Source organism: Neolamprologus brichardi, chromosome 1 (genome assembly GCF_056152115.1).
Source record: "Neolamprologus brichardi isolate AB-2024 chromosome 1, ASM5615211v1, whole genome shotgun sequence".
Lineage (NCBI taxonomy): Eukaryota > Metazoa > Chordata > Actinopteri > Cichliformes > Cichlidae > Neolamprologus > Neolamprologus brichardi.
The window spans coordinates 13,514,613-13,527,529 of record NC_142104.1 but is presented as its reverse complement, the minus strand read 5'-3'; the positions used below and the strand labels follow the sequence as shown (position 1 = coordinate 13,527,529).

General features: G+C 37.5%; 2 pseudogenes across 1 annotated transcript; one reads left to right on the top strand and one right to left on the bottom strand.

The window, feature by feature from the left end:
* Positions 1 to 5,293: 5,293 nt before the first annotated feature.
* On the bottom strand, positions 5,294 to 5,936 carry LOC148106388 (uncharacterized; annotated as a pseudogene).
* A 214-nt stretch (positions 5,937 to 6,150) lies between these two features.
* On the top strand, positions 6,151 to 12,179 carry LOC102796006 (b(0,+)-type amino acid transporter 1-like; annotated as a pseudogene). Its single transcript, XR_015719253.1, has 10 exons — positions 6,151 to 6,154; positions 6,255 to 6,380; positions 6,494 to 6,593; positions 8,445 to 8,489; positions 8,586 to 8,709; positions 10,265 to 10,368; positions 10,587 to 10,683; positions 10,933 to 11,069; positions 11,486 to 11,660; positions 11,803 to 12,179. The product of XR_015719253.1 is annotated as a b(0,+)-type amino acid transporter 1-like (transcript).
* The last annotated feature ends 738 nt before the right edge of the window (positions 12,180 to 12,917 follow it).

Genomic DNA, 12,917 nt, shown 5'->3' with positions numbered 1-12,917 from the left:
TACAGCAGATAACCGTTCTGGTCTTTTTCATCTGTTTTCTACTTTAACTGCTTAAATATGCTCTGATATGATCTTCTTCATAATTACAGTTGATGGATAGCAAGCAGTGATTCTAAGATATACTCGCCTTTCATTTCATAGAGGTACTTTTAATTGGATGTGTTTGTCACAAATTTTGACATATCTATTTCAGGTAACTGGTAGCGTCTTATGGCTGGCAATTTCAGTTCATTTAAAAAACAAAGTGATGCAGTGTGTGTAGTGACGAGTATTTTGATGTGTGTTTCTAAGGCAGGTCAAAGAGGTCTTGCAGACTATGTTTGAATTGCTGGTTCCATTAGAGTTCCATTTTAATTTTAGTGTGTGAAGAGTGCTGCAAGGTTATGCAATGCAGCAAGTTGAAGAGACTCTAAGGTCATTATGACAAACCCTTCTCCTGGTAAAGACACTTTAACAACAAACAGACACTTGAAGGCCTATACCAGTCAAAGGTTTTAACACCGCAAAACCTTTGGACTACTGGAAATCTTCGCTTCATCGCTCAGGATCTTTGTACGCCGTCAAGTAGGCGAAAGGGTGGTTCCACAGTGTGTGGCATCAATTGTTTGCCTGCCCTGCAGCCTTTCACTACATTCCGTAAATAAAGCTTATCATGTGATTTTCTTTTTTATGGTTATAGTATCGCCGTCAGACTCTCACTCTATTCTTACTCTCAGTTACTGTTTTACAAAGTTGGGGAGCTGCATATGTTTAAAATTTTGCTGTTGCACAATATCATGAGTTAAGAAAATCTGCTGTGTAATTCAAAGCAGTCCCTTTTTAAAGCTTCTGCTCAATAGATTTCATGAAGCTAGAACTTCGCCTTAACCCATCCCCCTTCTCATGTAGAGCTGTCCAATCACATTTGGGAACCTCCCACCAGAGGAGTTTCTCAGTTTAATGCAGTTTTTTTTTCTTTTCCAATTTTCATCAGACATTTCTGCTCTACTTCACTGAACTTAGCTTAACATAATTTGTGTGTTCACAACACTGCACCTGGGTTTGAAAAAGCTGCATTCAAGGTCCAACATTGAGTTTTTTATTTTCTTTAAGTAAGTTAAGTAAGTTAAAACATGTTTTTTTAAATGTGCATTTCTTTATAATCATGTATTACATAGTATGTGATAGTGGTAATGCAGAGCTACTGTTTAATGTAATTACATTCAAGCAATTCCTCCTTAAACAAGTCGTTTGTTATTTAATATATGTTAAGTATTAATATTATAATTTGTAGTTAAATATTATCACTGAGTGTCAGAGTAAGAGACATTTGAGCTCTTCCCACTCTTTTTCTAATGTTTGACTTACTGCCAGTCTGTTATAAGTTATAAGGCTGTTATTGAGCTGCTCTATTGATAACTAGTCTAAGATATCACTGCATGAGGTTAATACTGTAGTGAAAGTCTTTAAAATCAAAATTTGTGCAATTGAGGCATATCTGTTCCTGGTAATGTAACTAAATCTGTAGGATTATGGGAATCAATGTGTGAACAAATTTAGTTTTGATTTGGCTTTGAGTGGATTTTTAGTGAGCTCTTGTTTCTGAGAGTCACTGTGTATCTTGATGAAAGGGAACATTTACTGCCCATGGAAAAGCATAGTTTTCCCTCTAAACATTATCATGTCATGATAACCTTTTACAGGGACGACAAAGATGTGTTTCCTGTAAAAGTTAATGCAAGTGGTCTGTAATGTGTGTCAACACTTATGTTACCTCATAGACCAGTGTGTTGCTATGGATGAAAGTGGAATAAGGAAGAGAAAGGAGTCACAGAATGGCTCCACTGACCTTACCAAAGACAACAAGGAGGTGGTGAAGGCCGTTGCTCTTCAAAAAGATGTAAGTATGAACCAATTCTCTTTCTGGCATAAAGAAAAGTCACTGGCTTTATATCTTTATATCAAGCCCCACCAGATCGCGGTTTATTTTAATAGTTCTTTAAGATTTTACCCAATGTTTGCATCTTTATATCCTCAGGTAGGGCCCTTCTGGGAGGCTGTCTCACATTTGAAGCATAAATCTAAAAGGTGACCACACCCTAGGCTTTAGAATGACCTACCTGAAGAGATAAGGCTTGGAAAATCAGTTACTTTGGTCTCTTCTTTAAACACATTTTATAGACTTGTTTTTATGTAATATTGCTTTTTATTGCTTTTTAATTCTGCTGCGTCTCTTCTTTTATTATATCGGCATTGTAAAAGTATTATATCGGCATGGTAAAAGTAACCCTCCATCAATCCTAATTCAAGACAGTAAAAAAAAATATCCAGTCCTTACTAGGTACTAAAATAATTTAAATAAACATTAACACATAGCATATTAGAATGTTTCATTATTTATTTACCAAAAACTGAGCCAAAATGCAGAAGCAGTTTGTGGACAAACTAAGTACACCCAATGATTCAGTATCTTGTAGAACCACTTTTATTTGCCATAACTTGAAGTAATCATTATCTTATTGGTCTCTCACATTATTGTGGAGGATTTTTCCACCTAATTTTCTTTACAATATTGCTTCAGTGCTCTAAAGTTTGTAGGTATTTGTTTATGCAGCTTTTCAATTAGGTTCAAAACTTAGACAGGGAACTTCAGCACCTTGATTAGTTTTTTCAGCCACTTTGTTACAGATTTGCTGATGTGTTTGGGGTCATTCTCCTGGTCCATGACTCACTTTTGGTCAAGCTAGCTGTTGGACAGATAAATCTGACTCTAGAATACTTTTGTATACAGGAGTTAGCGGTTGACTAAATGACTACAAGGTGCCCAAGTCCTGTGGCTGAGTCACCCAAACCATTACCCCTTCACTAGTGTGCTAAATATTTGGCAATATAAGTTGTTTGTGTTGATATGGTGTGCCTAAAGGATATTGTTATTCAACAATTTCACCTGGCAACCCATGCAACTTTTCAAACTTTAGCTGTGTTGTCATGTTCTTTTTAGATACAAAAGGCTTTGTCCTTCCAACCCTTCTACACAAACCATGTTTGTATAGTCTTTTTCAAATTGCACTGTCATGATTCGCAACATTTAACATGGTAGCGGAGGCCTGTGGATTCTGAGATGCAGCTCTTGTTTTTTGGGGGGTCTTTTTTCCGAGCACCAAACAGCCTGACCTTAGAATTTTGAATTTTCTGGAATATTCACTCTTGACAACCAGAGATGGGCAGTAACGCATTACAAGTAACACTTTACTGTAATCTGATTACTTTTTTGTAGTAACGAGTAAAGTAAGGGATTACTATTGTAAAAAAGGTAAGTAGATTACTGTTACTTTTCCCGAAAGCACGCTGCGTTACTACGCTACCAGGGAATGGGAAATTCACAGACTAACCCTTCTTCCACTGACCGCTGTGGCACACCTACACCAGGGCAAACATCAGCCTGCTATACAGGTGAAAATAAAGCAACAGGACCACTGAGTCTTTTTATTTTATTTATTTTCTGCTGTGTTTCACTTGCGTTTATTTGAAAGACTGAGTGTAAACACAAAAAATATTTTATTTTATGTGCTGGAATGTGCAGAAAATAGGTTTAAATGTCAAACAAATTTCTTCCACTCAGAGAATGTTGCATATAATTTAATTTTTGCTTGATGGATAAAGTTAAAAGATTAAAACTAATAAAACAAGTTTTAAAAGAGACTTTTCTATTTGATTACATTTTGTATAATGGATTATGCAGAGAAAGTAGAATTGGGCTAAAAGATCTATTGCTTTATTACCTATTCAGGTTGAAAATCATGTTTTTAAAAAGTAACTAAGTGATTAATTACTTTTGAAAATAAGTAATCAGTAAAGTAACGGGATTATTTTTTGGGGGAAGTAATCAGTAATTAGTTACTGATTACTTTTTTCAAGTAACTGTTGACAACATTGGGAAGTGTCTTGAAACCTCAGATTTATTGGCAGTAGTAATTGCTTCTTTAACATTTTTACTAATGTCTTTCCTTTACAGCATTGTGTTATCAGACACTTGAATGCTTGAGACCCACAACTTGACAATGTTTCTGCTCTTAGAAGTGGTCATACTTGCTGATGATCAGTAAATCAAGTGTATTTGATTATTGGCAATTGGCCGGTACTCAATTCTCACTGAATGAGGTATACTTAGTTTTCTATTATTGTTTTTTTACATACTGCTTTTTGAATTTTGGCTTAATTTTTGTTAAATAAATGAAAAAGTATAATTTAATATTTTGTGAAACCATTTTTTTCTATTATGTTTTGATTAAAAAAAAAACCTTAGAATTGAAAGAGTGTGTAATTTTTTTAATATTGACTGTGTGACATTCCTCCTGTTTTCTTACTGCTAGTGAAATGTAAGCTGAACTAGTTAATTATCTCTTTGGTGCCACGGACACTGCTCAGTTACCTGGATTCAATAACCCCAGAATGTGTCTTTTCTGTATTTCTTCATTAATCAATACAATATAATAAATATACTATCAAGTTAGGTTTGCCTTTAGCCAGTTTACATTACTCATGCTGGTTTACTTGTGAAAAATTAATGGGATTAGCCAAATTCTTGGCAAATACTAACTGAAAACTCAGAGGTTATTGGTTGTTGTCTTGATCCTTGGCCAAAATTATTATGATGATATCAGATCAACACCAACAAAGGGATATCAGGGTATGTGCTGACATGCCTCTGAAACATTGTGGTCAAGGTGGTGTCTTTGAATGGGCAAACTAAAGTGGTGGTCAACCTTTTTATGAAGACGGGACCATACTCTGTATCCTCCCTTACAAGATGCATGCAAGGGTACAAAAGAGAAGAGTCTGCCCCTTTGTTGGACCTCAGATTCAGAATGTAGAATGTGGTTTCACTCTAGTTGAGGAACATTAAACCAGCTCTTTACTCCTCTCAAGGATACTTGGGAAATTTCTAAACAAGTATAGAGATGACAAGCCTCTCTGTTTTTTTTTTTTCATGACTGGGTAAGGCTGTATGAGATCCACAGAAAGATCTGGAACACTTTTGCAGTGATTTAGACAAAGTACAAGTTTAGTGTGTGTGAATGGATGACTGGATGTGTAAAGCGCTTTGGGATCCTTAGGGACTAGTAAAGCGCTATACAAATACAGGCCATTTACCATAACAGACTGCACTTCCAGCACTCCTGTGCCACCCACCGTGGCTTGGATACATTGTCTGCTCCTTCCAGGGCCTGGGCTAGCGGACCAGGTAAAAAATGGTTTCTGGCCCAAAGCACCAGTGGCTGCTCCGCTAAGGAGGGGCCAGGGAGCCTCTATCTCAGTGCTTGCATGAGCTGTGGTTTCCTGGCTGGCTGTGGATCTCTGCTGTCTCGGTCCGTGCAGCCAGGTGGTCCTCTGGAAGGGTGACTGTGGCTTCCAAGCTTGCTGACTGATGGCAGCGGACCCATCGTGCCATTTCCAGGTCGTCCATGAACTGCTCCAGAACCACCATTGCCACGCCTCTCCCTCTGATGGCCGGGCTGCAGACACCTCACTGCTGTGTCATGCAGCTTCCAGGCCCACATGAACAGCTGGTCCTCTGCCATCATTTGACTGTCCCGGAACCGCTGGTGATGGTCTTCCAGGTAGAAGCCCAAGTTATCCATGACGGCCCGGCAGATGCCCTTGAAGCTTCGTCGTGAGGCCAGCGGCAGGCTCAGAGCCGCCATCTGAGCCACTCTGCCACTGACCACTGTTACGCCTGTGGCTCTGAATGCCTCCAGGAACACCCAAGGGTCGTCACCCTCCCCCATCCAGTATATCATCACCGCCAGTGGACGAGGGGGTGGTGGCAAAGTGACCCTCACCCACCTCTCCAACATCGGTGTCTGATGCTCGGTCTGGTCCTGAAGTCTCCACAGCTGCTCTCTTTGCCCTGCTGCTTGCTCCACATGCATCGCAGCCATTTCAGCTGCCACCATCTGTGCCAGCAGTTAAACCAGCTGTGCGGTTTGTGTCCATCCACACATTCTCTTCTGCTTATCCTTGTCAGGGTCATGTGGGGGCTGGAGCCTATGCCAGCTACCCTAGGGTGAGACTGGCGACCTGGCCAGATTGCCAGTCTGTCGCAAGGCTAACACAAAAAGACAGACAGCCATTTGCACTCACATTCACACCTGTGGGCAATTTAGAATTATGAGTTAAACTAACCCCTAATACCAAGTCTTCTTTGAAAAATCCATTTAATATTAAATGTATAGGTGGGAAATTATATGATTACATTTTCTGTTTTTTTGCAGTGATCATCACATCCATCAACTGTTTAAGTGTCAAACTGGCAAGTTATGTGCAGAACTTTTTTACTGCAGCCAAACTTGTAATCATTCTTGTCATAGTTGGAGCTGGAATCGTTCTGTTGGCACAAGGTCAGTCTTCTTATATCTCTTTACATACAACTCTGTCTTTAAATGTTTGTGTTAATAAATGTTAACCAACCTTTAACCACTAACATTATTGTATATTATGTATTTGTGTCCAGGAAAAACAGAGAATTTTTCAAATGCTTTTGATGGCACTGCAACATCTTTTGGAGCAATTGGACTTGCATTTTATAATGGGCTTTGGGCTTATGATGGATGGTAATTATTTACTTGGTTTCATACTTTCTCAGGCTATATGTGATAATATGATGAGTATTGCTCTTCTGAATTCAAATAAGGGGCACTGTAACCATCCTCAGCATTCAGAAAAGAAAAGAACAAAACTGTTTTACATCTTTGTTTTCAAAAATTATATATTTCATACTGCTTGCATTTTATCTTAAATAACCTTACTGATGTATCCAGATCAGGCAGTATTCAACAAATTACACTAAAATATTTTTAGTACGCACATACCACAACCTTTGAAGGTAGAAACGTGGGCCTTGATGATGAACCTGTGAAACTATTTTAGCTTTCTATACAATTACAGATTATGTACTGGTTGAGTATGTTGTTTTTAGTTATGCATTTCTGCATTACATTGCTAGTACAAGCATGTGAAAAAGTTCACCCTCTTTCTTAGGTTTTACATAACAGGAGATGAGCAAAAAATCATCTAGATCTTACTAGATCTAGAACCATTAAATTACAACCTCATGATGAAATAGCTATGTCCAAATGCAGGAGCAGTGTATGAAACCTGGAATACACTCCATGATTCAGTAGTTTGTAAAACCCCTTTTGGCAGCAATAAATTAACTTTAACTTCATTTCTTCTATGACTCTCAGTTTCCTTCATCATTATGGAGGATTTTGTGACCCACTATTTTTGCAATACTGCTTCAGTTCAGTGAGGTTTTGGGCATTTGTTTATTCATGGCTCCTACCACAGCTTTTCAGTTAGAAAGGGCTGAATTTTGACTGAGTGACTGATATACCTAGATTTTTTATTTGTATTTTTCACTCATTGTCTTGTAGCTTTGCTGGTGTGGTTGGGATCACTGCTCTCTTGCATGATCCAATTTAGCCAATTTTAGTTGGTAGATAAATGGTCTCATATTTGATTCTAGAATACTTTTGTATATAGAGGAGTTAATGGTCAACTCAATGACTGCAAGGTGCCTAGGTCCTGTGACTGCAAAACAAGCACAAATCATTACCCCTCTACCACCTCTACCAGTTGGTATGAGGTGTTTGTACTGATATAATTTCTTTTGTTTTTGCCAAATATTCTCCACTTTGGTCTCATCTTTGTAAAGAATATACTTCCAGGAATCTTGTGTTTTTTCAGATGTATTTGCAAATCTTGCTACCATATTTTATTACAGAACTGAGACATTTTTAAGGCAACCCTTCCAAGCAAAACCATACTTGTTCAGTATTTTTTTTATTTGTACTGTCATCAACTTTAACATTGAACATGATAACTAAGGCCTGTAGATTCTGAAACGTAACTCTTTGGTTTTTGGCAACTTCTGTAATCCTGGGAATATTGGCACTTGCCTTGGATGTTTGCCACAATAGATTCATGAAGTTCAAATTGCTTGCTTTAAAACGTATACATGCCTTACAACTCTTCTGAGATTGACGAAGAGTAAAGTTGTTTCTCCACTATCTTTACTAACTTCTATCTTTACTATATTTCCCCCTTACCTCTGTCTTAACACACACCTGAATGATCCAGACTAGAAAACTGCCAAAACTGCCAGTGATCACTGCAGTGTAGTTTATTAGCAGCACCGGTTGATATTAAACCTTTTAATTTCCATGGAAAACATGATTTAGTGTCATTCATCTGAGGTTGTATTTAAAGGGCAAATAAAACATAAAAGACATAAAAGAATAAGTTACTGCTACCGAAGATGCTGAAGAGGCTAACTCTTTTCCTGTTTATTAGGCCAGGAAAACTGGACTTAACTGGGTTACTGAGTATGTGCATGTACATTTGAGTCCAATGCTCTACTGAGAAGTATGTGTCATATATTTTCCATTTCATTACTTTTACAGGAGCCAACTAAATTTCATCACAGAAGAGCTAAAAAACCCAGTTAGGTAAAAACATGCCTTAAAGAAACTCTAGTATTAAGCAATAATTCACAAGGCGTTGAATTTTTAAAAAATATTTTTTCTTTTGTTGATCAATTTTAGGACCTTACCACTGGCGATTGTTATTGGGATTCCTTTGGTTACTGTGTGCTATGTTTTGGTCAATGTTGCTTACTTCACTGTTATGACCACAACTGAACTGCTTTTGTCTCCAGCGGTTGCTGTGGTAAGGATAACACTGGTCAATAAGCATCTTGCTCCTGGCATTCACTCACCTATACTTCAACAAATGTTTACTTAGTGACTGCAAATCTGATAACCATTTTTATCTAGGCAAGGCAAGTTTATTTGTATAGAACAATTCAACAACAAGGTGATTCAAAGTGCTTTACAGAGACATTAGAAACAAAAACTGTCATGGTCCTGAGTCTGAGGACTCGGTGTTTTGTGTTTCTTTATATTCTTGTTTATTCTGCCTTGTCTTTTGTTTAGGTTTGCTATGTGTTAGTGTGTTTGTTTCATGCCTGCCTGTGTTCCCTCTGTCTGTCCATGGTGTCACTGTGTCTGCTCGTGAGTCTGCCTGCCAAGTTCAGTGTCCGTTCTGGTTCTCTGTGTCTGTTAGTTTCCTGTTTTATTCTGAAAGTTCATGTCTCATGTCAATGTGTTCAGTTTTACCTTTCTCCTGTCTCGTTAGCCTAATTTCTCCCAGCTGTGTCTCCCTCCTATTGCCCATTTCCTAATTACTCCCCTGTGTACTTAAGCCCTGTGTTTTCCTGTGCTCCCTGTCACATCGTACCCTCAACTTGCTGTGTGTTTGTAATGTCCAGTCCTCCAGCACCTCGGTTTAGAGTTTTGTTTTGCTTTTGTAAGTTTTATTTTGTGAATCATTCCTCCAGCAATAAAGCTGTGTTTTCAGTTTATTCCCGTCTCCCAGAGTCCTGCAATTTTGGGTCCACCACTTCTGCTTGCCACACAGCCAACCATGACAAAAACAAATAAAAAGCATGATTTAAAATTGATTAAAACAAGCAAGCTAGCTAGTAATATTAGTTTTTAGGTATGATGTTTCAAGTATTTGACAGTTACAGTAACTGGACAGAAAGGATGATGTGTTTCAGAATTTAAGAAAAAAAGTTTGGTTTCGAGAAAAGTGAAGATAAAATCAAAGAAGGTTTGTTTTTGTGTTGATCCTGAAAAAGCTACTGACTTCTCAGCTTGCCCAGCTTAAGTCACCATTAATGTGAGATGGACATGCTTGTAAAATGGAAACAGCTAAGTTTTCTCTGAGTTCAAAACAAGCTTTCTGCAACAATAGCTGACTGCAGGATCAAGACAACTGTAATGTAAAGGATGGATGCAAACAACCAAGGAGCTTTATTACAACACTGTCTGTAATAAAAGGAAGAGATTGTATTACCTTTTTGGTGGGAGATAGAAAATTAGACATAGTGATAAATAATATTAATATTAAAGTGTCAAAATCAAGCTTCATATCTTGAATTACTGTAAAAACAAGTAGCAAATACAAATATCCTTTGTCAATCATTGAAAGTTAAAATAGCTGAGAGACGTTAACTTTTAAATTTAAATTCAGTCTGTAATAACTTATTACTGATAACAAATTTTAACAGACATAAATGAGAACATCCCCAAAAGACCTAGTTATTAATCCACATGTAGTATGCCTAAATTTTATTTATTTATGAAAGTTGTAGATGAGCATATTAGCCCCTTGTTTTCATATCTTGTATTTTCTGAAACATTAGTTTGTATTTTTTCAGACTTTCGGAGACAGAGTCCTTTACCCAGCATCTTGGATTGTTCCTCTCTTTGTTGTCTTCTCAACATTTGGTTCTGCCAATGGAAGCTGTTTCACTGCTGGCAGGTAAAAGAAACATCTATTACATATTTCATGTCATGCTGATAGTTTGGCATAATCTAGATTATTTCTGTCAGTAGCTTTAAAGCGGTTTGAAGTGCATATTTGTGTATGTGTAAAAATGAAACATCTGAAAATGAAAGTTAGAATCCTGAAGGGGATGGAACGAAAAATGAAAAAGAAAAAAATGAATAATGTAAACCTAATGTTTTTTTGCTCTACAGATTGGTCTATGCATCTGGCAGAGAAGGACACATGGTGAAAATCTTATCCTACATTAATGTGAAACGCTACACTCCTGCTCCTGCTCTTATATTTAATGTGAGTCTTACGCATTTAATGACTCATTTTGTATGCGTTCTAATTTGGCCTCAGATGATCAGCCATCTATTGTTTAAAATGTTATATGTCCTTTCACGGTGTGTTGATTACAGATTGTAAAAGTTTTGAATGAGCCCAAAAACCAGTGTCATTTCAAGTCCTATAAATTTTACATGGATTCTCAGATAAACAATACACTGTGTTGTTTCACTACATGGCATTTCACTGTTTAATTTTTCTCTGTTTTAGGGTGTTTTGGCTATTTTCTACATATCAACACCCTCATTAACTACTTCAGCTTTGCTCAGTGGTTTTTCAATGGGCTGACAGCACTGGCTCTCATAGTCATGCGCTTCACTAGAAAGGACCTGGACAGACCAGTTAAGGTGAGGCTAGTTTATCTTTTATGCTGTTTGGCACAAAAGATCATTTTATTCATTTTGATGCCTTGTTAATTTGGATTGACAAACCATATCATACAAAAATGACCCCAATCAAGCCTTGAGATAAGGATTTATTTTATTTATTTTAACAATACCTAGTTAACAGAATAGTTGTGACCAGTAATAGAAAGTCAAATATATACTTGATTTTAGAAAGTTTTATCAGTTCTTTAGAAAACATTTCTATCTGTTTTGGCTTATCTGTGCAGTCAACAGTAATTTCTGTTTTATTTGTTAGTCAGCCATATTTAGCTTTTGTCTCAAAATGTAGTAGTAAAAGTCACTATTTTTATGATGTGTTATAACATCAAATATTAGACAATCAAACACTTCCTATGTACTTCTCTGTTCCCTTGAAGATACCAGTGGTCTTAGCAGGCATAATAGTCCTGGTGTCCGGCTACCTGGTCTTGGCACCCATCATTGATAAGCCAGAGCTGGAATACCTTTACTGTACCATCTTCATCTTCAGTGGTCTTATCCTTTACTACCCATTTGTCTACCGAAAAGTGAACTGGGGGCGCAAAATCATGAGTAAGTTTACATTTTTGACTGTAAAAATTAAAAATATGTATGTTGAGAAGAAACGTAGAATTATATGATCAAATTTGAATAGGAAATAATGATTACTTAAGTGCTTGTGTTGGTTTTACCTCTAACTTCTGTTTCCTCATAGGGCCCATCACTATGCATCTCCAGCTGCTAATGGATGTAGCTCCTCCTGAGAAAACTGAATGAGAAGGGATAACGAGTTTCGGTGTCTACAGGGTAATGAAAAATGCTCTGTCTAGTTTTGGAAACAGGAAGTGTGCTCAAAGGGTTAGAACCACATTTTAGAGCTCACTTCTCTGCAAAAGCAGGATAAAATGAAATAATTTAAATTTGTTGGTTCAGGGCTCAGAAATTGTGTTTATATAGAATGACTCCCACTCGGTTCGGTTCGATACTTTGGTGTCACGGTTCGATATTTTTTTGATACAAAAAAATGTTCATGCCTTTTTAATTTGTAATTTATTAAAATTATAAATATATATTTTAACTCAAAAGTACATTTTTTAAATTTAATGTTGCTGAAACAACAAAATAATAAAAAAAATTTAATCTATCTGATCGAGAAATCACTCATCTTTGGAAAAGAAAGTTTATTACAGAGAAATGGCTCTTTCCAAAATAAAAGCTATACTATACCCTTCTCCTGGGGTATATTAAACAGCAGCATATTAAACATATCAGGTCCCCATAGGGAGAATCATGTGCTAACGGCTGTCTAAATGACTCGGCTAAAGTTTGTAGCATGTGTGCTTGTTGTTTTTGTCTGCTTCCACTTGTCTTTACACTAGGATGATGTCGGCGTAAATGTGCAGTCATATTCGTTGTGTTTCAAATGGTGCTGTCAGCGTTAATCTGAAATGAGGTTAACGCCACAACACGGCACATCTCCGTTAACGAGCTACCGCGGATTGCCCCGTGCGTGGGGCTGGACAGCCAACACGTTAACGAGCTAACTGCGCTAACACACTAGTTCCCACCCATGTAATTGAGCATTGCTGGCACAACCAACATACTGTTTTACTTTAGTCCATGAGGAGCTTACCTTAAGGGTCATACGTCACATGAAAACCAAAATAGTTCCAAACGCCAGATCTGAATGAGGGTGGGGGAGGTTCAATTTGCCATGTTGCAAGGAGAGCTTAACTTCTGTCTGCTAGCTTGCCCTGCGCTCAGTGAATCTGTGTTCGACTACTCTGCCTAGGCTGCACTGTCGAGCGCAGATCCACTGAGCGCTCAACA